Below are 27,173 nucleotides of genomic sequence, written 5' to 3'. Positions count from 1 at the left end.
TTCAGGGGTAACTTACCCTACATGGCGGTCAGTATTACAGCACAATATTGTAGCATAGAAGTATAGTTGATATCGTGCAGAGTATCCCCCTATACATGTATCTGACAGTACACAGTGCAGCCTGGGAAAGGACATATCATCTGTTCTGGGAAACATACCACAGGCACAATGGGAAGTTTTTGTGCTCATTCTCTCAAAAGTCTCATATAACATCCTGAGAGTTTTATCTGAAATATTGATGTTGTTGAAAAAAAAAAGTGCAGTGACACCATCCAGACTCCAGAGTACAGGCCAGGAAAGATAAAGCGGCACTGACGACCCAAGACTTCCGCAATCTATCACAGTGTGCTTATGTAATGCCAAATCACTGGACACATGTAACTTATCTTTCTTATGAGGCCTGTAAATTAACTGTCGACTTATCTCTGTCTCGCAAAGAACTTTTTTTTTTTTTTACAAGGGGCCTAAACACCACAAAATAAGAAGCTGAATCCCTGGAAATCACGTAATATAGGAGAGGCTATTATCCCATTCTGTCTCGTGTTGCAATCAAAACCCTCCTTTATCAAATGGTGTGTCTGGCTGTAAGGCCCCTTTCACACGGGCGAGTATTCCGCGCGGATGCGATGCAAGAGTTGAACCCATTGCAACGGCACTGAATACCGACCCATTCATTTCTATGGGGCTGTTCACATGAGCGGTGATTTTCACGCATCACTTGTGCGTTGCGTGAAAATCGCAGCATGCTCTATTTTGTGCATTTTTCACGTAACGCAGGCCCCATAGAAATGAATGGGGTTGCATGAAAATTGCAAGCATCCGCAAGCAAGTGCGGATGCGGTGCGATTTTCACGCACGGTTGCTAGGAGACGATCGGGATGGGGACCCGATCATTATTATTTTCCCTTATGACATGGTTATAAGGGAAAATAATAGCATTCTGAATACAGAATGCATAGTAAAGTAGCGCTGGAGGGGTTAAAAAAAATTAAAAATAATTTAACTCACCTTAATCCACTTGTTTGCGCAGCCCGGCTTCTCTTCTGTCTGTCTTCTGTGCTGTGTGGTGACGTCACTCCGGTCATCACATGGTCTGTCACATGATCTTTTACCATGGTGATGGATCATGTGATGGACCATGTGATGACCGGAGTGACGTCACCACAGGTCCTTTTCCTGCACACAGCAAAGAAGAAGACAGAAGAGAAGCCGGGCTGCGCGAGCAAGTGGATTAAGGTAAGTTAAAAAAAAATTTAATGTTTTTTAACCCTTCCAGCGCTATTGTACTATGCATTCTGTATTCAGAATGCTATTATTTTCCCTTATAACCATGTTATAAGGACAAATAATACAATCTACAAAAATAATACAATCTACAGAACACCGATCCCAAGCCCGAACTTCTGTGAAGAAGTTCGGGTTTGGGTACCAAACATGCGCAACTTTTCTCACGCGAGTGCAAAACGCATTACAATGTTTTGTACTCGTGCGGAAAAATCGTGTTCCCGTAACGCACCCGCACATTTTCCCGTGTGAAAGAGGCCTAAGGCAGCTGGCTGGAGCAGGAGCCCTTTTCCAATAGAAAACAAGGAACAATGTGGCAGATTTACTATTGAAAATGGTCTAAAAAACGATTACCCTTGTATTGTATCACATTTAGGCCTCATGCACACGACAGTTGTTTTTTGCGTCTGCAAAAAAAAACGGATGCGGCATCCGTTTTTTGGGGAGGATCCGTTTTTTTCCACAGATCCCTTGTAATAAATGCCTATCCTTGTCCGCAAATGTGAAAAAAGTAGGACATGCACTATTTTTTTTTACTGAAGGGAAACACGGACAACGGACGAGGAACACAAACGGATGAACTATCAGCATTTTTTTGCTGACCCATTGAAATGAATGGGTCCCCATCCTATCCGCAGAAAAAACGGAACAGAGGCCGAGAAAAACAACGTCGTGTGCATGAGGCCTTAGGCTACATGCACACGACAGTTGTTTTTTGCGGTCCGCAAATAGCGGATCCGTGTTCCTGTTTTTTTTACATCCACATCCATTCCGTTTGTCCGCAAATTTTGTAGGTTGTGTTTTCGGGTGTCTTTGCGGTCCGCAAAAAAAACCGGAAGGCTTTAATTCTTGAAATTTAGATATCCCCACCCAGGATACATGTATATACAGGTTTCCCAGCAACCATCCTTAAAGAAAAAACGGATGCAGATGACATACGGATGGCTTCCGTTGGTCATCCACATTGACTTCAATGGGTCGGCAAAACGTTTATTGCGGACAAGAATAGGACATGCAATACTTTTTTTGCGGACGGGAAACACGGACAGCGGACGCGGAAAAGAAATGGTTGACTACACCGCAATTTTAACAGCTCCATAGAAATGCATAGGTAACCATCCGATCAGCCATAAAATGGTGCAAGTTATAGTAAATCCAGCAGGCTGCATGAAGCCTGGCCACCACTTGAGAAGAGGGTTACAAAGTCACAAATCATGGCCCACATATGGTGGGCGCTATAAACGGCAACTTATTGAAGCCACAATAGTGGCATAAATACATTGCCCCTCAGGGTGTAGTGTAGTTTAATTTATGAATTTTGATCTCCAGCTTATTTTTTTCTATCATTCAGCCCGCCATATTAATACGATAACACTTGACATCCCATTAACATTATTTAACTGTATATTACAATTTTATATTGTGCAGTGACCCGATGGTTTAATGCTAAAGGGTTAGTTTTAATGCACTATGGTTGACTGCTAAAGAGTTAATGCTCTGATGTTCTGTGGTTCATTGCTGAATCGACTCCAGCATGTGTTTGAAATGATCAATTGACCCACCTGAACTGTAGGGCGGCAGAAGACACAGTAAGGTAGGTGGTATGACAGTAACGGAGATCCAGGAGCAACAGCAGACACAATTTGCTAGTCACAATACGGGGGGTTAGGGCTGCAGAGTTTGTGTGGCTAGGAAGGCTTAGGAAGTGTTGGTGGCAAGGTGGCCTCAGTCATAACTGGAAGACAGTATGGTAGCATTATTCACCATCACTATGTGGTGGTAATATTTGGTGACGGTATGGACATGGCTAATTATCTGGAACATGTGACCTACTGGTGCTCCAGGTGTCTTCGGAGTCTATTAATACCCTTGCTGCAAAGAGCTGCCCTCTTCCAAACCAAAGAAGTCTGACCGACTTCGCTTTAAAGGGGTCCTCCGGCAATTAAGAAAATAAAATTACTGAATTGCTGAAAAAACAGCAGAAGGAAGAGAAATCTCTCCTTTCCAATGGCTTGGTCACTACTGTCCAGGGGTTCTCCGGGAATTAAAGGGGTATTCCTATCACAGACAATGGCGGCATATATCGCTAGGATATGCCCCCATTGTCTAATAGGTGCTGGTCCCAGAGAATGGAGTGAGGAAAGTGGCATAGGGCACACTGCACATGTGCAGCAGCCCTCCATTCATTTCTATGGGGCCACCGAAAATAGCCGAGCGCTGGCTTGGCTATTTCTGTCAGCCCCATAGAAATGAATTTGAGCAGTGGCCGCACAAGCGCGGTGCGCTCCCATTCACTTCTACGGGGAGATCGCTTGGTGGTGGCTGGACCCCCGGGAAACCCGGGGTCCTCCAGCCACCGCTCTCCCCACTCCGTTTTCGGCATAGGTGCGGGTCCCAGAGGTGGGTCTTTTATGGGTGGTTTCTACTATGTAAGCCACACAAAGTGACTTCTAATCTGAACTGGTCCTTTAAAAAGTGGGTTTTGTCAATTTTCTTAAAAATTTTAATAATTGCGTTCAAAAATTTACAAAATGGTGCCAACATAAAGAAGACAAATGGGGAATGTTAAGTATTAACTATCTTATAAGGTATCACTATCCGTTTTAAAAGCAGAGAAATAGAAATTTTTTAAATTCCGATTTTGTTTTAAACATTTTGGGTAAATTTTGGATTGTTTTATAAATAAAGGTGAAATATATTGACTTGAATTTACCCCTGTCATGAAGTACAATGTGTCACGAGAAACCAATCTCAGAATGGCCTGGATAAGTAAAAGCGTTCCAAAGCTATTACCACATAAAGTGACACATGTCAGATTTCCAAAAAATGGCCTGGGCAGAAGGGTGAAAACTGGCCCGGGGTAGAAGGGGTTAAACAGCTCTAGGTATGTAGAGTATTGTATTTAGGGGCAGCTGTAAGTACAGTAATGCACCACCAGGTGTCACTGTTCCTATAGGGCATTTTTCTTACAGAACAGCACAGATTGCAGGAATGTATGTCAATGGATTTTGGATCTAGGGATCAGAACAGCGACCGGGCACAACTACTATCGGGCACAAACAGCTGCCCCACAATTCCGTCAGAACTGCCTGACTGCTAGGTGGCAAAGGTAGCTGTGGTCATGTGACCTCTAGAGGTACCATTTTGGGATTCTGGAAGAGTGAGGAAAAAATACCCAGGGAGGCAAAAGCCTCTTTACTATGTCTGTCAGTGACATGAGCTGCAGTGCGATGGAGGGGTCACCTCACTGCACAATACTGGGGAGGAGGAAGAAGCCCCCCGCTGCAGAGATTCTAGAGTAATTGCTGCACTGATACAGCTGTCGGACATATGTCATCTGGAAATAGTTCCCACGTCTCTTGTGGGATTCCCTCTAGGGCCCTCAGCACACAAGACACCATCTAGAGACTGGTTGTACCTCTAATGAAGAAATCCGTAACTGTCGGGATAGTATACGGTTTGATCCATCTAGTTGATCTGTTAAACTGTAATGCAACTATTGCTCGTATATATAATAGGTTTACTAATATCTTATTATATCGCCCAGCACTTAAAGGGAACCTGTCATCTTCAATTTAGCTATTAAACTTATCCTTTCTAAATCTTCATTGTGTTTCCCCAGTCATATAAATCACAATTAGACAATCTTTTCTTTACTTCCCGCCATCTATGCAATCTTCCCGGAGAAACGTCCCATAGCGATGTAATCTCGCGCATGCGCATCATTCTTATCATTGAAAATGAGGTTGCGTCGCTGTGAAGCAGGAACTAACGCGCCGCTATCTACTATCGCTGGGGGACCGGGGATAGTTGGGAACATTTCAGCACGTTGTGGCGTGAGGAGGAGGGGACATACACTGAGCTATCTGATTGGTCCAAGAAAGAAAGGGCAATTGCGCATGCGCGCGATTTCAGACTGCAATTTCGAGCGAAGATGCAGAATATTGGCTGTCAATGAAAGTCTAGGGCAGCGGTCAGCAACCTTCGGCACTCCAGCTTCTGTGAAACTACAATTCCCAGCATGCTCCATTCATTTCTATAGGGGGTTCGGAGAAGAACAGAGTAAGTATGCATGCTGGGAGTTGTAGTTTCACAACACCTGGAGTGCCGGAGGTTGCCTACCCCTGGTCTAGGGGGAGGGAAATAGGCGCTGATGGTGTGAGGGGAAGGAATTAATTATGCTAATGAGCATAACGGTAGGAGAGCTTTAGGGGCCGATATATTAGGATGTGGGGGTCCAGAGAAGGTTCTGGATGGATCGCTGGAAACTCTCATGGTAGACAAGATTTAAGGTACCTTTAGTTTAATATGTAAAAACATGGTGACAGGTTCTCTTTAAGGGTTTGTGCCACTATTAAATGTTAGCACCCCACTATACAGTCGAACAATATAGCAAACCACAGTATACAGCACCCCACACTATATAGCACCCTACAATATACAGCACCCCACACTATACAGCACCCCACAATATACAGCACCCCACACTATACACTATACAGCACCCCACAATATACAGCACCCCACTATACAGTAGAGCAGTATAGCACCCCACAGTATACAGCACCCCACAGTATACAGTACCCCACAGTATACAGCACCCCACTATACAATAGAGCAGTAAAGCACCCACACTATACAGCACCCCACTATACAGTAGAGCAGTATAGCACCCCACACTATACAGCACCCCACAGTATACAGTAGTGCAGTATAGCACCCCACAGTATACAGCACCCCACACTATACAGTAGAGCAGTATAGCACCCGACAATATACAGCACCCCACAGTATACAGCACCCCACACTGTACAGTATACAGCACCCCACACTGTACAATATATAGCACCCCACACTGTACAATATACAGCACCCCACACTATACAGTAGAGCAGTATAGCACCCCACACTATACAATATACAGCACCCCACACTATACAGTAGAGCAGTATAGCACCCCACAATATACAGCACCCCACACTATACAGCACATCACAATATACAGCACCCCACACTATACAGTATACAGCACCCACACTATACAGTAGAGCAGTATAGCACACCACAGTATACAGCACCCCATAGTATACAGTAGAGCAGTATAGCACCCCACAGTATACAGCACCCCACAGTATACAGTACCCCACAGTATACAGCACCCCACTATACAGTAGAGCAGTATAGCACACCACAGTATACAGCACCCCATAGTATACAGTAGTGCAGTATAGCACCCCACAGTATACAGCACCCCACACTATACAGTAGAGCAGTATAGCACACCACAGTATACAGCACCCCATAGTATACAGTAGTGCAGTATAGCACCCCACAGTATACAGCACCCCACACTATACAGCACCCCACACTATACAGTAGAGCAGTATAGCACCCGACAATATACAGCACCCCACAGTATACAGCACCCCACACTGTACAGTATACAGCACCCCACACTGTACAATATATAGCACCCCACACTATACAGTAGAGCAGTATAGCACCCCACACTATACAATATACAGCACCCCACACTATACAGTAGAGCAGTATAGCACCCCACAATATACAGCACCCCACACTATACAGCACATCACAATATACAGCACCCCACAATATACAGCACCCCACACTATACAGTATACAGCACCCACACTATACAGTAGAGCAGTATAGCACACCACAGTATACAGCACCCCATAGTATGCAGTAGAGCAGTATAGCACCCCACAGTATACAGCACTTCATAGTATATGGCAGAACAGTATAGCACCCCACACTATACAGCACCCTACAATATGCAGCACCCCAGAGTATACAGTAGAGCAGTATAGCACCCCACAGTATACAGCACCCCACACTATACAGCACCATACAGTAGAGCAGTATAGCACCCCACACTATGCAGCACCCCAATATACAGTAGCTTACAGTATATTAGAATAACAGCCCCTGTCACCTTTTCCTCATGTAATCTTCACAAAAAAAAAAAGCTCCACAATTATGGCAAACTTCTCCTGCAGCAACACTCCTGATAGAGAGAAAGGACCTTTCATTACCTCATAGCCATGTGACCAGTAATATCGCTATGTTACTGGTCACATGGTGATGATGTCATCTAAGGTCCTTTCTCCTAAGAGAATCACAGCTCTCACTCTCTCACAGTTCGCTGCCTGGAGTGCCCGCACACAGGCAGGCATGGCAGCACCCCCCTGTGTAGCTGACAGCCTGACACCCGGGGCAGACCCACCCCAGGCATGCCACTCAATGTCATTGAATTTGTGGGCAGTGGCCAGCGGGGCTCAAGAGGCAGCTGCCCCTTTTGCCCTATGTTAAAGACGGCCCTGCTAGGGTGGCTGCATGCTGGGGAACATGTTCCTGTGAAAAGATAGCAGTGGCCTGCAAACCAAGGGGGATATGCAGTACAACAGCAAAGAGTGAAGGCTCGGAGACCCAGCAGATAGAGCCAGCTGAATACTGTGCGGAGGTTTGTTACAAAGTGCGAGTGAGCACCATTTGCTCATTGGTGCACCACCTTAGTGCCTGAGGAAAGTGTAAGCCTTTTACTACTGAACGAGACAGTGCACCTTCCTAAACTGCTTTCATTGACTAAGGCCTCACTCACATGACCGTGTCCGTTATGCGGTCTGCAAATTGCGGATCTGAAAAACACGGATACTGGCCGTGTGCATTCCGCATTTTGTGGAACAGAATTTCCGGCCCTCAATAGAGCAGTCCTATCCTTGTACGTAATACGGACAAGTATAGGACATGTTCTATTTTTTTTCCGGGCAGCGGAATGGACGTACGGATGCGGACAGCTTACGGTGTGCTGTCTGCATCTTTTGCGTCCCCATTGAAGTGAGACCATGGTCGTGTGCATGAGGCCTAAGCCTGGGCCACATTGCAAGACTAAAACCATATGCCTGTTGTCCTGCTTGAGACTGTATCCAATAACGCCCTTGCCATTTGATCAAGCCACCAAGCCATTTGCCTCCAGTGTTCCTTCTGCCATCCCATGCTTGAGTGAGGAGCCATATATTCCACTCATGGTTCTTATATAAGATCTGACCCCTTTACATACAGGCTTTCTGTAAATGAGATCCCAGTTACCATAAAAGCTGTATAGTGTACAATGATAAATAAAAGGGTGGAGGGAGATGAAGCTGCAGAAGGAAAATCATAAGTGCCACGGACCCAACAGACTAGAGGGGACCTCACTGGCTTCTATAGGAGATTTTTCTAGGCCTGCTCTGTGACCTGTGCAGAGGTCAGGGGAAAAAGATAAGCTGTGATATCACCTATTGTAAACGGTGGATCATGTGTTATCTACAGTATATAGAGGTGATGTTGTAATCCTGCCTGTGATGTTAATGAGATGACTGCTGAAAAGTGACCTATACAGAACAGGAAGTCTTGACATATTATTAGGCCTAGTGGTCAGTGACAAAATTGCACCGTTTTAGGTTTTTATTTTTTTTAAATATAGATAGTGACATGGATAACAAAAATAACCAACAATTCAAAAAATACAGTATATGTATATTTAAAATAAAAACATAATCTAAATAACGTCATATTGTGATGACCCATCCACCTTTAAATCAACAACATGATTTGTTGGTAGAATCAGTTGGCACCACTTTTGATAAATCTCCCCCCATACATCATTTTAGGATAATAGGTGGATATATACAAATGATACCTTTTTGCCCCTGTGGACAGCTTTAGATTTAGAGACTGGAAATTTGTATTTCGGAGGTTCTATTAAACTAGTAAACTGGTAGTCTTAAGACTGATGATGGTATCTTTCATAAGCTTGTTAATGGGACAATATAGCAAATTTTTCATTTCTGATCATGTTACAAATTTTGGAGCCGGTTGCTACCACATTCACACGCATTTCCACATTTAATTCTATGTTTTTATCATCTTTGTGCATCTCTTTTTTATGTATGTGTATATTATACATATGTATATACTACATTGTATAAAGCGTAGTCTACAATAATGCTAATATTTACATACAAAAGATAAGAATTTGACGGTTTTGATGACTTGTGAGCTAATCTGTATGCAAAGCAAATCTAACTGCCATAATTGTTTGGTAGATGCGAGGAGAAGGAAATGATTGCTGCCAAAAAGCCATATTCTCTTTGCTGGGAAATGTAAAGGAATACATATTCACATCTGTCATTGAGAATTCTTTAGAAAAATGAGTTCCTGTCCTGCATCAAACATTGTTCCTCAGAGCTCAGGTTCTATCCTTGACCACATCAGGGTTGCTGCAGAGTGCCTACATCAAAAGGTAGGCGCCATTTAGCACCCTTTATCATCACATTTATATCTCCTTTTTTTTTTCTCATACATAACTCCAAATCCCCTGGACAGACTTACAATAAACTTAAAAGAATACTTGCTGGCTAGCTGCAGCTACCACTAGAGGGAGCTACTGCCTTATTTAGTGCAATGGATATCAGTATGCAGTGAGCCCCAAGAGCCCTGTAGTGGTGGCTGCAGACTGTCATGTTACAGTATCTTTTAGGGTCCATTCACACGTCCGTTTTTTCTTTCCTGATCTGTTCCGTTTTTTGCGGAACAGATCAGGACCAGATCAGGACCCATTCATTTTCAATGGGTCCTGGAAAAAATCGGACAGCACAATGTGTGCTGTCCGTTTCCGTTGTTCCGTTCCGCATGTCCGTTTAAATATAAAACATGTCCTATTATGTTCCTGAAAAATCGGATCCTGGTACAATGCAAAGTCAATGGTTCCGAAAAAAACGGAAGACATTCGGATGTCATTCCGTATGTCTTCCGTTTTTTGCGGAATCCGTTCCTGGAAACACATAGCAAATTATTATTTTTTTTTTTTTCAAAGAAATCCAAACAACTTTATTTGATTATTGAAATGTATACATGTTTCCGTTTTTTGCGGATCCGCAAAAAACGGATGACATACGGATGACATACGGAAACATTTTCAGGAACAACGGATCCGCAAAAAACGGACCGAAATTCGGATTATAGAAAAATACTGACGTGTGAATGTAGCCTTAAATGTTATGTGTACGGTCACTTTCAATGAATACTTATATCATATGACTAGATGTTTTAAGCAATGTAGAAGCCACATGTCTGGTCAAATACCTAGTTTAAGAGAGCTTTCCGATATTTAAATAGAAGAGGTCATCAATATTAGATTGGTCGGGTTCTGATACCCGAAAGCCCCCCTGATCATTTGTTGGAAAGGACCATGGTGCTCATGGAGTGTTCCCAGGAGAGAGGAGAGGCATGATGAAGGTGGAGCTCATGGTGGTAGTAATTACTCACAGTGGTGCTCCCCAAGCTGTGTAGTGATGGGAGGGTCACACTTTTTCTTCCCCTCAGGGTATACTCTGTTTCCGGTACCCTCTGCCTGGTGGTAGTGGAGTTGCCCTTCGTATTAGGTTTTAGGGGCGCAAACCGGATGGACCATGTAATGCACACTATGGCAATGTGGATGATGGTGTAGTGCAGTCTTTGACGTTAGCATATGCATGTTCTCAAGGTTGTGAATAGGATGTAGTACGCCAAGTAAAAGGTCTATCTCTATCTCTATCTCTATCTATCTCTCTCTCTCTCTCTCCAGGCCACTGTCTCCTAAAATAACTAATTTGTTATTGATAATATATCCTGAGCATTGGCCATCAAAATTTAACTTCCGGAAAGACCTTTTAAAAGCCATAACGCTATATATATATTGTAGTTGCTACAGAGGTTCTTGGCAAATATAAATAAGCAACTACAATTCCAAAAAAGGTGGGACGCTGTGTAAAATGTAAATAAAATAAAAAAGGATGCGATGATTTGCAAATCTCATAGACTACATTTTATTAACAATAGAACACATTTCAGATGTTGAAAGTGAGACAATTTTACCATTTCATGAAAAAAAAACGAACTCCCTTAGAAGTTGATGACAGCAACGCATTTCAAAATAGTTGAGACAGGGTCATGTGCGGAGTCCCCTCTTCTCTTAACAGTCTGTAAACATCTGGGAAGTGAGGAGACCAATTTCTGGAGTTTTGGGAGAGGAGTGTTGTCCCATTCTTGTCTGATGTAGGATTTTAGCTGCTCAACAGTCCTTCATCTTCTTTGCTGGATTTTTTATTTCGTGATATGCCAAATGTTGGTGAAAAGTCAGGACTGTAGGCAGGTCAGTTGAGCACCCAGCCTCTTCTTTTGAAAAGCCATGTTGTTGTGATGGTTGCAGTTTGTGGCCTAGCATTTTCTTGCTAAAATATGCAAGGCTTTCCCTGAAAGAGTGTCACGGCTGAGGATGGGGAAAACCCTCAGCCGTGCGATGACAGAAGATGGTGGTCGCTGCTCGACCAGGACGACAGAATTAGGGAGCAGGTCACCTCCTAATCGCATCCCTAATCTGACCCTGACTCCTAGCTGTATGAGCCGACCCTGATGGTAGGAGGGCTCATACTCCGGAACCTTGAAGTCCCTGCTAGCCCTCAGGGTGGCCCTAAACTAGGAGCAGGGTAAGACGACCTGTTCCTTCTGGATACGGAGGAACAGGAGTCTCACTGGCCAAGCTGCAAGGAAGGGGGAACATATACAACTTATGGCAATGGCAGGTACATGCCACAAACACAACATTCACCTGCCACAGACACTAAGCCTGGAACCCATGTGCAAGTGCTGCTATCCACTACAAAAGGACACAGCACACAACACACATCACACAGGAACCCAGGACCATAAGGTGCAATAAACAAGCATACCACAGACACATCTTCATAACATCAAACAAGAGTTATGACCACAAGGGTGGCCCTCACTGGAGAGATGGTGAATAACCAGGAGGATGTCTCCAGCAAACCATGGCTGAAGAACCCCTCAGCTTCAGGTCTCCACAGAGGCTTTATAGCCCAAAGTGGCCACACCCACACAGACACACTGTGGAAAGGGAGTTAACCCTTCCATCACCAAACAGGGTAGTGAAGCCACTAAAAGGGGAAGTGCACAAACAACTATCACACTGCAGCTGTTAACAGCGACAACGACATGCGTGGCAACCGTGTCCTGGGAGCCGGCCAGAAGGCCGAGACACTGCCAACACATGTAAACAATACAACACGTTGCCATGGGCAGCCACAGGCAAAGGGAAGTGTCACAGTGCACACATACATAAACCCCGTGCACACCAGACATAGAAAGTGCATACAAACACACACACAAAACCAAAGGCAACCGCACGCATACCTGTTGTCCGCGGCAACCGCACTTGAGGCAAACAACTAAGTGCCCCCAGCTGCACAACACCCAGACCACGGGCAACTGCATTCAGCTCCCAAGGAGTCACGACCATGAACATGGGCGTGACAAAGAGACGACGTCTGGATTTGAGTATATGTTTTAGTATATGTTGTTCAAAATCATCTGTATATTGTTCAGCATTGATAGTGCCTTTCCAGATGTATAAGCTGCCCATCCCATAGGTACTAATGCAACCCCATACCATCAGAGATGCAGGCTTTTGAACTGTGCGCTGATAACAAGCTGGATGGTCCCTCGCCTCTTAATTCTGCAGGACAATTTGTCCTTGGTTTCCAAAAAAAATTACAAATTTTGATTCATCTGACCACAGAACAGTTTTCCATTTTGCCTCAGTCTATTTTAAATGAGCTTTGGCCTGGAGAAGACGGTGTTGTTTCTGGATTGTGTTAACATATGTCTTGTTCTTTGCCCGATACAACTTCAAATTGCATTTGTGATTTGCATGGAATTTCTGGAAGTGTTCCTGGCCCAATGCAGTGATTTCCAGTATAGAACCATGTCTGGTTTTAATGCAGTGCCGTCTGAGGGCCTGTACATCCTGAGCAACACGGATTTCTCCAGATTCTCAGAATCTTTTGATATTATGTACTGTCGTTGGTGGACCATTCAGTCTTCGCAAGGGACATTTTTTGGCAGTTTTTCTTAGATTGGTGAATCTCTGCTCATCTTTGCTTCTGAGAGACTCGGCCTCTCTAACATACTCTTTTTATTATTGCAAATTGCTTCTCTAGCGGTTTTGTATTAGTACTAATTACTTTTCCAGCCCTTGTTGCCCATCAAGCTCTAAAAAAGTTCATTTTGTCATGAAATGGCAAAATTTCTCACTTTCAACATCTGATCTATGAATAAAATATGGTTCTGTGTGATTTGCAAATCAATGCATTGTTTTTCTATTTTTTGGAATTTGGGTCGTATATGCTGTACTATACAGTTGGTATTCTCTGGGAATATATAGATATAATTTCAAAGAGGTTAAATGAGAGAACAAAACATAGCTGCTTCCTTTTAGAAACAGACCCCTTCTTGCCCTTGGACAGTACTGACCTTGTTTGCTCAGTCCCATTTATCTGAATAAGGCCTCTTTCACACGTCCGCTTTTTTTTCCCGTTTTGTGGGTCGTTCTTTGCGTTCCGTATACGGAACCATTCATTTTAATGGTTCTGCAAAAAAAAAACTGATTGTACTCTGTATGCCCGCAAATCACGTCAATGGGTCTGCAAAAAAAAACGGAACACATACGGAAATGCATCCGTATGTCTTCTGTATCTGTTCCGTTTTTGCGGAACCATCTATTGAAAATGTTATGCCCAGCCCAATTTTTTCTATGTAATTACTGTATACTGTATATGCCATACGGAAAAACACAACGGAAACAAAAAAACGGAACAATGGATCCGTGAAAAACTGACCACAAAACACTGAAATTGCCATACGGTAGTGTGTAAGAGGCCTTAAAGGGAACCTGTCACTGGGATTTGGGGTATAGAGCTGAGGACATGGGTTGCTAGATGGCCGCTAGCACATCCGCAATACCCAGTCCCCATAGCTCTGTGTGCTTTTATTGTGTAAAAAAACTATTTTATACATATGCAAATTAACCTGAGATGAGTCCTGTCCCTGACTCATCCCACGTACAGGACTCATCTCAGGTTAATTTGCATATGTATCAAATCGGTTTTTTTACACAATAAAAGCACACAGAGCTATGGGGACTGGATATTGCAGATGTGCCAGCGGCAATCTAGCAACCCATGTCCTCAGCTCTATACCCAAAATCCAGGTGCCAGGTTCCCTTTAACCACTTCAGCCCCGCTAGGTGAAACCCCCTTCATGACCAGAGCACTTTTTACACTTCGGCACTACACTCCTTTCACCGTTTATCGCTCGGTCATGCAACTTACCACCCAAATGAATTTTACCTCCTTTTCTTCTCACTAATGGAGCTTTCATTTGGTGGTATTTTATTGCTGCTGACATTTTTACTTTTTTTGTTATTAATCAAAATGTAACGATTTTTTTGCAAAAAAATGACATTTTTCACTTTCAGCTGTAAAATTTTGCAAAAAAAACGACATCCATATATAAATTTTTCGCCAAATTTATTGTTCTACATGTCTTTGATAAAAAAAAAATGTTTGGGCAAAAAAAAAATGGTTTGGGTAAAAGTTATAGCATTTACAAACTATGGTACAAAAATGTGAATTTCCGCTTTTTGAAACAGCTCTGACTTTCTGAGCACCTGTCATGTTTCCTGAGGTTCTACAATGCCCAGACAGTAGAAAAACCCCACAAATGACCCCATTTCGGAAAGTAGACACCCTAAGGTATTCGCTGATGGGCATAGTGAGTTCATAGAACTTTTTATTTTTTGTCACAAGTTAGCGGAAAATGATGATGATTTTTATTTTTTTTATTTTTCTTACAAAGTCTCATATTCCACTAACTTGCGACAAAAAATAAAAAATTCTAGGAACTCGCCATGCCCCTCACGGAATACCTTGGGGTGTCTTCTTTCCAAAATGGGGTCACTTGTGGCGTAGTTATACTGCCCTGGCAATTTAGGGGCCCAAATGTGTGAGAAGAACTTTGCAATCAAAATGTGTAAAGAATGACCGGTGAAATCCAAAAGGTGCACTTTGGAATATGTGCCCCTTTGCCCACCTTGGCAGCAAAAAAGTGTGACACATCTGGTATCGCCGTACTCAGGAGAAGTTGGGGAATGTGTTTTGGGGTGTCATTTTACATATACCCATGCTGGATGAGAGAAATATCTTGGCAAAAGACAACTTTTCCCATTTTTTTATACAAAGTTGGCATTTGACCAAGATATTTTTCTCACCCAGCATGGGTATATGTAAAATGACACCCCAAAACACATTCCCCAACTTCTCCTGAGTACGGCGATACCAGATGTGTGACACTTTTTTGCTGCCAAGGTGGGCAAAGGGGTACATATTCCAAAGTGCACCTTTCGGATTTCACCGGTCATTTTTTACACATTTTGATTGCAAAGTTCTTCTCACACATTTGGGCCCCTAAATTGCCAGGGCAGTATAACTACGCCACAAGTGACCCCATTTTGGAAAGAAGACACCCCAAGGTGTTCCGTGAGGGGCATGGCGAGTTCCTAGAATTTTTTTTTTTTTGTCGCAAGTTAGTGGAATATGAGACTTTGTAAGGAAAAAAGAAAAAAAAAGAAAAATCATCATTTTCCGCTAACTTGTGACAAAAAATTAAAAATTCTAGGAACTCGCCATGCCCCTCACGGAATACCTTGGGGTGTCTTCTTTCCAAAATGGGGTCACTTGTGGCGTAGTTATAGTGCCCTGGCAATTTAGGGGCCCAAATGTGTGAGAAGTACCTTGCAATCAAAATCTGTAAAAAATGGCCTGTGAAATCTGAAAGGTGCACTTTGGAATGTGTGCCCCTTTGCCCACCTTGGCTGCAAAAAAGTGTGACACATCTGGTATTGCCGTACTCAGGAGAAGTTGGGGAATGTGTTTTGGGGTGTCATTTTACATATACCCATGCTGGATGAGAGAAATATCTTGGCAAAAGACAACTTTTCCCATTTTTTTATACAAAGTTGGCATTTGACCAAGATATTTTTCTCACCCAGCATGGGTATATGTAAAATGACACCCCAAAACACATTCCCCAACTTCTCCTGAGTACGGCGATACCAGATGTGTCACACTTTTTTGCAGCCTAGATGCGCAAAGGGGCCCAAATTCCTTTTAGGAGGGCATTTTTAGACATTTGGATCCCAGACTTCTTCTCACACTTTCGGGCCCCTAAAAAGCCTGGGCAGTATAAATACCCCACATGTGACCCCACTTTGGAAATAAGACACCCCAAGGTATTCAATGAGGGGCCTGGCGAGTTCCTAGAAATTTTTTATTTTTTGCATATGTTAGCGGAAATTGATTTTTTTGGTTTTTTTCTCACAAAGTCTCACTTTCCGCTAACTTAGGACAAAAATTTCAATCTTTCATGGACTCAATATGCCCCTCAGCGAATACCTTGGGGTGTCTTCTTTCCGAAATGGGGTCACATGTGGGGTATTTATACTGCCCTGGCTTTTTAGGGGCCCTAAAGCGTGAGAAGAAGTCTGGAATATAAATGTCTAAAAATGTTTACGCATTTGGATTCCGTGAGGGGTATGGTGAGTTCATGGGAGATTTTATTTTTTGACACAAGTTAGTGGAATATGAGACTTAGTAAGAAAAAACAAAAACAAAAAAAAAATTTCCGCTAACTTGTGCCAAAAAAAATGTCTGAATGGAGCCTTACGGGGGGGGGGTGATCAATGACAGGGGGGGTGATCAATGACAGGGGGGTGATCAATGACAGGGGGGTAATCACCCATATAGACTCCCGGATCACCCCCCTGTCATTGATCACCCCCCTGGTAAGGCTCCATTCAGACGTCCGTATAATTTTTACGGATCCATGGATCGGATCCGCAAAACACATGCGGACGTCTGAATGGAGCCTTACAGGGGGGTTATCAATGACAGGGGGTGATCAGGGTGATCAGGGTGATCACCCCCCTGTCACGGATCACCCCCCCTGTAAGGCTCCATTCAGACATCCGCATGATTTTTTACGGATCCATGGATACATGGATCGGATCCACAAAAAACATGCGGACGTCTGAATGGAGCCTTACAGGGGGGTTATCAATGACAGGGGGTGATCAGGGTGATCACCCCCCTGTCACTGATCACCCCCCCCTGTAAGGCTCCATTCAGACATCCGCATGATTTTTACGGATCCATGGATAGGATCCACAAAACACATGAGGACGTCTGAATGGAGCCTTACAGGGGGGTGATCAGGGAGTGTATATGGGTGATCACCCGCCTGTCATTGATCACCCCCTGTAAGGGACCATTCAGACGTCTGCATGTGTTTTGCGGATCCGATCCATGTATCCGTAAAAATCATGCGGACGTCTGAATGGAGCCTTACAGGGGGGTGATCAATGACAGGGGGGTGATCAATGACAGGGGGGTGATCAGGGAGTTTATATGGGGTGATCATGGGTGATCAGGGGTTTATAAGGGGTTAATAAGTGACGGGGGGGGGGTGTAGTGTAGTGTGGTGTTTGGTGCGACTGTACTGACCTACCTGAGTCCTCTGGTGGTCGATCCTAACAAAAGGGACCACCAGAGAACCAGGTAGGAGGTATATTAGACGCTGTTATGAAAACAGCATCTAATATACCTGTTAGGGGTTAAAAAATTCGGATCTCCAGCCTGCCAGCGAACGATCGCCGCTGGCATGCTGGAGATCCACTCGCTTACCTTCCGTTCCTGTGAGCGCGCGCGCCTGTGTGCGCGCGTTCACAGGAAATCTCGCGTATCGCGAGATGACGCGTATATGCGTGACTGTGCGCCAGCCTGCCACCTCCGGAACGCACATGTGCGTTAGGCGGTCCGGAGGTGGTTAAACTAACCTGCAATGGTAGCTGTAAAATAAGAGGATTGCTCATTGTAGTTGAGGACTAGGGGGCGCCATTGCACAGGTGTATTGTCTGCTGTATGTAATCACAATTCTTCACGTAACTGGAGAACAGATTCCCTTGTGAATCTCTGCAATCTATAACCTAGCGATGACAAATCAACATGTAAAATGCATTACACCAACAAAGGGCAGCTGCTCTGGAGCAGGAGATCCGTTTTCTTCGTATTTACCTAGTTGTATTTCCTGTGCAAATGACACCAGTAATCATATCCTACCATGCAAATCTTAGCAAAATCCTGGAGACATGCGGAGGCGAAGAAAGCAGAAAACAACATGAACTAAGACTTGGGCTATCTAAGAGATTACTGTGTCTGTATTCTGTCTATAATCTGTACTATGAGAAATCTTATGTACTGCAGATATCCCGTTATAGCGTATGTGCCCCATATCCCTGATGATAGGTAACAAAACGAAACTGAGTAAACTCAAATCATTGCTAGAAAGAAATTGGAAAGAAAAGTCGCAAATTCACTGGATTCCTGACTTTTCAATGCAATTTTGCCTTTTCTAGTTGCAATTACAATTTTATGCCTCCCTCAGAGAGGGGGCGAGGTGGGGGGGATGATCGGCCCCGGCACATTTATCATCATCATTTACGGCAAAATAATCACCGAAATCTAAGCCAAAACCACGCTGCTGTAGATTTTGTTCCGGCGCTTGGACTGTTGGAGAAGGCGCGAAAAAAACATGACAGTGCTGAAAAACACCACAAAATACATGTTTGTTTTTGGGGCCCTTAATAATTTCTCTAAAATTACCCACTGCCCGTGTCCTGCCTGCCCCTGTGCTTCTGCTGTCTTTCCATGTCTGCTGATCATTCATAGTAACATAATCATTAGGAGACCCCTGCCCATCTTTTTGCACTTTTTTTCAAAAATGCTGTACCACGATGGGAAAACTCCTGGCACTTACGTTAAATATATCCATAGGGTCCCATGCATCTATCTAGGAAAATGTGGTATGTTTACTTTCTTACACAATGGAATACGGTAAAAAAATATAGGAGGGATTATAATTCTGACGTATATATTGTACCTCCAATGTAAGGCAAAAATTATATGTGAACTTGGCCATACTTGTATGTATTTGTAAAGAACAGAATGGCCACCATGTGTTACATATGTGGGGCACTAAAGATTGAAGATTTATTAAAATATATGTTGTTGCTTTGATTGTACTACTTTTGTTATTGTTGTGACTGTATTGTCTTTGTCATTGTGTTTTGTTATTCTGATTGTACTATTTTTTATGATTGTTAGGGCTCATAGTATATTCATATAAACCACGGCACTCGAAGTATTGCAAGATAAGATTCTTTTTTATTTATTGTCCATCCCAAATGGATCTTTTTATAAGTACACTGGCCAACGTTTCGGTCTGTTTAGGACCTTGATCACGGCCTTAGTGTGGGAGACCGGAGGTATCAGAGAGGTCCTCCCTGATACCTCCGGTCTCCCACACTAAGGCCGTGATCAAGGTCCTAAACAGACCGAAACGTTGGCCAGTGTACTTATAAAAAGATCCATTTGGGATGGACAATAAATAAAAAAGAATCTTATCTTGCAATACTTCGAGTGCCGTGGTTTATATGAATATACTCTGATAGACCCCTTCCACTGAGCACCGACCACCATCAACAGGAGTGCCATCCACCACAATCATTATATGTTAGGGCTCATACACACGACCGTGGGACCACAAAAGATGCAGAAAGCACACATCCGTTCCGTGCCGTCTGCATAATGATAGAACATATCCTTTTCTGGTCCGCATTACAGACAAGGATAGGACCATTCTGTTTGGGGCCAGACGTTCTGTTCCGCAAAATGCACACAGCCAGTATCCATGTTTTGTCCACCACGAAACAGCCAACTGTCGTGTGCATGAGCCCTTATTGGGCAATTTTCATTGTGTTTTGTTCTTCTAATTGCTCTATTCGTGTGGGTTTTATTATTATAGATAGTCATTGTATCATTGTTAATATTTTTGTACTATCGTAATTATACTATTTTTTATTACTGTCATAATATTTTTGCTATTGTATAATTTTATTTTTGTTTTTACAGTGATTGCAATAAGTTTCCCAATTTGCTACTGAATAACAAAAGTGGTAAACTACCCAAAAATTCACTTGTGCTTTCACTTGCATTTTTGCCATTGATGTTAACTAAGTGAAGTTAGAAAAAAAGTAAGTGAAAGGATATATGCAAGGCAGTGGTGCAGATGTACTTTATGGTGTCTATGCATTTTTTCCTGTGTAATAGGCAGTTACTAGATGGAGCGGTTGCCACCCTTCCCATAGGGAGGAAGAGTTAGTTCAGAGTAGTCAGTCCCTGATTTATCACTAGTCTATGATATCCCCTGCTCTGCTAAAAGATTCTCCTAATTTGTGACCTCATCATAATTAGGCCCATCTCTGGCAGTCAAAGCGCCTTAACTAAACATTACGCTAGGCCCCTGGCGCCATAGAAGAAAACTGGAGTAAAAAGAGATAAATGTGTTGGGCCCTCTGGCCCTGCTCCCTCCCCACCCTTGCTACACTTCCTTTTTGGGAAATTGCTGAGGACAGCTGAGAAACACCACTTGCACATTTTTTTTTCAAAAGGGACATTTAAAAAGTTGTAAACGCGCGGTTTGCAACTTTTTACCACCAGTAAAACTGTTCTAGTAAAATATCTAGACCTGTAATGGCTACCTTCTGACACTCCAGCTGTGGTAAAACCACAAATCCCAAGGTGCACACTTGCTTGTCTGTTCTCAGAACTGCATAGAAATGAATGGAGCATGCTGGGAGTTGTAGTTTCACCACAGCTGGAGTGCTGGAGGTTAGCCATCACTGGCTCTAGAGAGTAAAGTGAGCAGATGCTGGGACACAACCCTGAGATGATACCAGCCAGAGAACAGCAAAGATGTAGAAAACGTGAAGAAAAAGACAAAAGCAAACTTTTCACTGCATACCGGTGTCAAGAGGAGGTGTGTACAGAAGCTCTGTGGACATAATATGTCTAGACAGCAGCAAACTTGTTCAGGAGATTTAAGTCTTATGGTTCCTAGACATACTTTGCAAGCACACTGTGGAAGTTGCTTAAGATCCACATCCCACTGAGGACATTGTGGAACCATTTATTGTGAGTATGATAACCTGTAAAAAAAGGCGAAGAACTTGGTTGGCTGCACATGCTTCAACTGAACAAAGCCTGTGAACCCGGCCAATAACTGATTAATATCATTAATGAACCACTATAAAGGATCTCAGGATGTTTGCCAGAGATTGCAGATGGGTGAAGAATCTTAGTTGCCCATCAATATGGTAACAACAGGATGCAAATATCCTTATACTTTACAACAAGGAATGTATTATTTGCCTCAAGATGATCTAGTAAAATAAACAAGGATGTTGGATCAAGGATGACAGAACTTTCCTGTAGGGTGTTGTGTTCTACATATTTGTCATTCAACAGCATATTTAAAGGGGTTTTCCTAAAGTTCAATGTTGATGGCATTGTGTATAGGCCATCAATATCTGATCAGTGGGGGTCTGACTTCCAGCTCCCTCAACCAACAACTGTTTAAAAACTCCACAGCATACCAAGCACAACGCTGTATATTGTATAGTGGTTGTGATTGGTATTGACGCCCAGGCCCATTCACTTGGATGGGAGAGAGTTGCAGATAGGCCATGTGACTCATTAATGTGACATCACTGGCCTAGAAAGAGGCCACAGCGGTCAACGGAGTACCGCAACCTCTTCAATGAGCTGATTGGCAAGGTTGCCGGAAGTTAGACACCCACCAATCCCCACTAAAGCCAAACTGTGCTCTGAGGCTTCATGCACACACCATGCATGTGGCCTGTTAGGAGGGGCTTGTAGTCCCTTTGGAACTGTAGATACTCGGTGTGCCATAGGGTGCCCCTGTATTAAGTAGGATAACATAGTAGAACATCAGGTATATGGCTGGGTGTATGAAGCATGAACCTGAAGGGGTTATCCAAGACCTATAATGCCCCCCCCCCCCCAAATACCCGGACCCCTCCCACACTTACCTTGCTCTCCACAACCGCGTTGCTTCTGAAAACATCTGGTGATGATGGGGCAGCCAATAGCAGGCAGCGACGAGAACGAGCCTCCCTAGCATTGCAGGTGACTCTAGGGAGGCTCCTTGCCATCGTGGCCTGCTATTGGCTGCTCTCCCCCGACACCAGATGTTTTCATCCGCGGGGAGCTGTGCGGACGTCAGGGGCAACGAGGTAAGTAAAATCTCTGTGAGGGGCCTGGGAATTTGGGGGGGCATTATAGGTCTTGGATAACCCTTTTAAGGTGATAGTGCAACTCAAATAGGTCAAGAATACTTAGATGCTAGGAGTTGTTTGAAGAGGTCCTTCCCCTTAAAAGCAGAAAAACTGAAATAAAATGCCTGAAGACCGCAGTGCTCATATCACAAGCAGATACAGAAGCAACCAGAGCAGCTCTTCATTGGGAAGATTTCACCAAACAACTCCTTTACTTTGGGGAATGACTTACAAGTTCCTAGTAATTTATTGAGCAAATTCCCAGTCTTCTGAATGTTTTCCGGTCAAGGTGGCCTTCATCAGATATGGGAAAGGACAACTGAACAACACCTCATCAATATCATATAATCATATAATTATATTTGTCAGCAAGTGTTACATCAAGATTTAATTATCAGGGAAACATATGCATTAAATTAGACAGAGGAAACCATAATGTATGATGAGAGTATATAATCATATTACGGTCGCAAATTAGATGATCACATCAGTGTTAGCCAAAACCAGGTGTGAGTCAAACACACAGAAAAGGAGAAAATGTTTCCCTTATACCTGATCTCTGTGCAGCCTCCACTCCTGGTTTTGGCCCACAATAACTGATGGAAATCACTGACCAAACACCGACTGTGTGAAAGTAGCCTTATACTGTATCTCAGCTTCCTGGAAACCATGTGACATGTGTAGAGTACGTTGGTGGTCAGTGGTCAGCTAGCTATTTTTATGAACTTGCCCAATACTTCTTTATCCATTTGTGCCCCGCTGTTTAGTTGACCCATTGTTTAGAGGCAGAGGGTTACAGTCCTAGTGCAGTACCCCAAAATAAGGTATTTGCTAAATGTTCTTGTTCTAAATGTTAATAAATGCAATTTAATATGGTAATACCTTGTAATGTACTAGTATATCTCTGTATTGGTCAGTCAGGGTTAATAATCCTAGCTCTGTAGGAAGTTAAGTGTTGGACTTAGATCTGCTCCTAGCTCAGTCAGTGTAGTGTGGTGGTGCAGGAAGTGAAGGTTACATGGGCTCACTCCACAGAGAACTAGGCCTTAATAGCAAAAAATCACTCTGAGAAACTTACAGCGAGAAAACCATCTATACTACACAGTACTCAAGCAAAAAAGAGAAAGAAACAGCTAGAAAGTCAATCTGCATGGTTGAACATTGAAGTCAGTTAGTAAGGTATGTGCAGCACCTAGAACAGTATCTGCAAATGGTTTGTTATTCAGTATTATGCTATAAATTATATCAAGCATAGCTGTGAATGGATTGCACAGCCATGGTTAACAATCCTGGCTCAGCCCTTTGTGGTAGGTTGGGTTGACTTCCAAGATCTGTCCTGACTGGAGTTCAGAGACGAAGGAAGCAGGGACCTATGCTCGTTAGGTCTAAAAAAGAAAGAGAGTAAAGGCAGAAAGAGGAGAACTTGGAATCTGCAAAGTATAGGAGTCAGCAAGGAAATCTGCTACTACAGCCATTCAGATTTTGCTGCTGTGAGGGACACCATTAATACACCCTTCTTACCTGGACATGTCCTGGCTAGTCGTACCTTCAAAACCCATGAAAGGGTGCATGGGCCTATCACTGCCCTGGTCCTAGAGAGCATCAGTGTGAGGACTGCCACTGTGATTTACTCTTACAGCCAGAGCCACTACCACTCCTCATTCCTCGGGAGCTTGCAGCACTAGTGTTAGTGCTGAATTCATAGTTGCAATGTTCATAGCATCAATTCATGGTGTGCAGCACGGCCAATAACTTTCCTACTGTAAGAAGAGCGGGCAGACATTGGAGATGATTTACACAGACTGTATTTACTGCTCTTACTGCCATAGGCACTAAGCCTAAATATGCTTTCAGTAAAGGTCTCCAATTATCATTTCGAGTCGCTCATTTGTTAGCAATAATAATTGACGCATGTTAACTAACAAGAATAATGATCAATGTAAATGTCGCTCAGTGATATTGATCCAAGGCATTGGTACATATCTCGCAGCCAGGTCCTTGTGATTATGACTGGATAACACCACTATACTGTGACTGGATAACACCACCATACTGTGACTGGATAACACCACCATACTGTGACTGGATAACACCACCATACTGTGACTGGATAACACCACCATACTGTGACTGTCTAATAATGCCAAATAGTGAATAAAAAATAACACTATACTGTGACTGAATAAGACCACTAGACATTGACTGAAAAATTGTGTCATACTGTGACTGGATAGCACCAACATGCAGTAACTGTATAAAACCATCATACCGTAACTGGATAACACCACCATACTGTGACTAGATAACACCACCATACTGTGACTGGATAACACCACCATACTGTGACTGGATAACACCACCATACTGTGACTGGATAACACCACCATACTGTGACTGGATAACACCACCATACTGTGACTGGATAACACCACCATACTGTGACTGGATAACACCACCACACTGTGACTGGATAACACCACCACACTGTGACTGGATAACACCACCACACTGTGACTGGATAACACCACCACACTGTGACTGGATAACACCACCACACTGTGACTGGATAACACCACCACACTGTGACTGGATAACACCACCATACTGTGACTGGATAACACCACCATACTGTGACTGGATAACACCACCACACTGTGACTGGATAACACCACCACACTGTGACTGGATAACACCACCACACTGTGACTGGATAACACCACCACACTGTGACTGGATAACACCACCACACTGTGACTGGATAACACCACCACACTGTGACTGGATAACACCACCACACTGTGACTGGATAACACCACCACACTGTGACTGGACAACACCACCACACTGTGACTGGACAACACCACCACACTGTGACTGGATAACACCACCACACTGTGACTGGATAACACCACCATACTGTGACTGGATAACACCACCATACTGTGACTGGATAACACCACCATACTGTGACTGGATAACACCACCATACTGTGACTGGATAACACCACCACACTGTGACTGGATAACACCACCACACTGTGACTGGATAACACCACCACACTGTGACTGGACAACACCACCACACTGTGACTGGACAACACCACCATACTGTGACTGGATAACACCACCATACTGTGACTGGATAACACCACCATACTGTGACTGGATAACACCACCATACTGTGACTGGATAACACCACCACACTGTGACTGGATAACACCACCACACTGTGACTGGATAACACCACCACACTGTGACTGGACAACACCACCACACTGTGACTGGACAACACCACCATACTGTGACTGGACAACACCACCATACTGTGACTGGATAACACCACCATACTGTGACTGGATAACACCACCACACTGTGACTGGATAACACCACCACACTGTGACTGGATAACACCACCACACTGTGACTGGATAACACCACCACACTGTGACTGGATAACACCACCACACTGTGACTGGATAACGCCACCACACTGTGACTGGATAACGCCACCATACTGTGACTAGATAACGCCACCATACTGTGACTGGATAACGCCACCATACTGTGACCGGATAACACCACCACACTGTGACTGGATAACACCACCATACTGTGACTGGATTACACAAACATACAGTCACTGTATAAAACTTTCATACCATGACTGGGGAACGCCACCATACCGGGTTCAGACAGATTTGATGCATGCTACCTCCAATTCATACAGAGAAATCCAAAGGAAGAGTGCCATTTCGGTTATTCCTTAGTGGCTTCACATGCACTCCCACAGATGATCACTGTGACCAAAACCGCTGGTGCTCCACACACCTCCGATCTTCTCCTATGTTCCTCCCCAGAAAGTCAAACAAGGGAATCCAATCATTAAGTATTACAACGAAGTGGAAAAAGTTAAAGTGCTTTATTATACTCACAAACATAGAATAAAATAACGCATATCATTGATAAGCCAGATGTCCCAGCAGCCCCGACCTAGGTTTTGCTTTTTAATTCCTCATACCGTGACTGAATAACACCAACATTTAGTCACTGTATAAAACCATCATATCTTGACTGGATAATACCACCATACAATAACTGGATAACACCACTATACAATGTCTGGAGAACAACGCCATACAATAACTGAATAACACCAACATACAGTAATTGTAAAAAAAAAACATCATTCTGTAACTGGAAAACGCCACCATACAGTAACTTGATAAAACCACGGTACTGTGACTGGATAACACCATAACTGGATAACACTACCATACAATTACTGGATAACACCACCATACCGTAAATGCATAACACCACCATATAGTAAGTGGATAAGACCACCGTAGTGTGACTGTGTAAAACCACCATGCAATAACTGGATAACACCACCATACCATGAATGCATAACACGACCATATAGTAAGTGGATAACCATGACACCACCATACCGTGACTGGATAACACCACCAGACATTGACTGCATAATAGTGTCATACTGTGACTGGATAATCACCTTAATACTTTGACTAAATATCACGACTGGGTAAAGTGACTGGTTATTGCCACCATATGGAGATTAAATAATTCCCCCATACCATGACTGAATAACTTGATGACACTAGCAGAAATTCAGGGAGAAGACTGAGGAGTAACTTGCATGAGTCCACAGAACAATTGAGGTTGTCCTGAGAAGGCCAGCGGTATCTAGAATATGAACTCAAGATGAGCTGGAA

General features: G+C 43.5%; 1 protein-coding gene across 2 annotated transcripts in view; it reads right to left on the bottom strand.

The window, feature by feature from the left end:
* PLCB2 (phospholipase C beta 2) overlaps positions 1–27,173 on the bottom strand; it is a 106,023-nt gene that overhangs the window by 43,207 nt on the left and 35,643 nt on the right. The window contains exon 1 of one of the 2 annotated variants that reach the window (XM_044271739.1): positions 17–148. The exons of the other annotated variant lie outside the window; for it this stretch is intronic. The gene's annotated coding sequence lies outside the window, so the exon portion shown is untranslated. Of the gene's footprint in view, positions 1–16; positions 149–27,173 lie in introns of those variants that run through there. 2 annotated transcript variants of the gene reach the window in all.

The sequence above is a fragment of the Bufo gargarizans genome, chromosome 11 (assembly GCF_014858855.1).
Source record: "Bufo gargarizans isolate SCDJY-AF-19 chromosome 11, ASM1485885v1, whole genome shotgun sequence".
NCBI lineage: Eukaryota > Metazoa > Chordata > Amphibia > Anura > Bufonidae > Bufo > Bufo gargarizans.
This window is presented reverse-complemented; position numbering and strand designations above follow the sequence as displayed.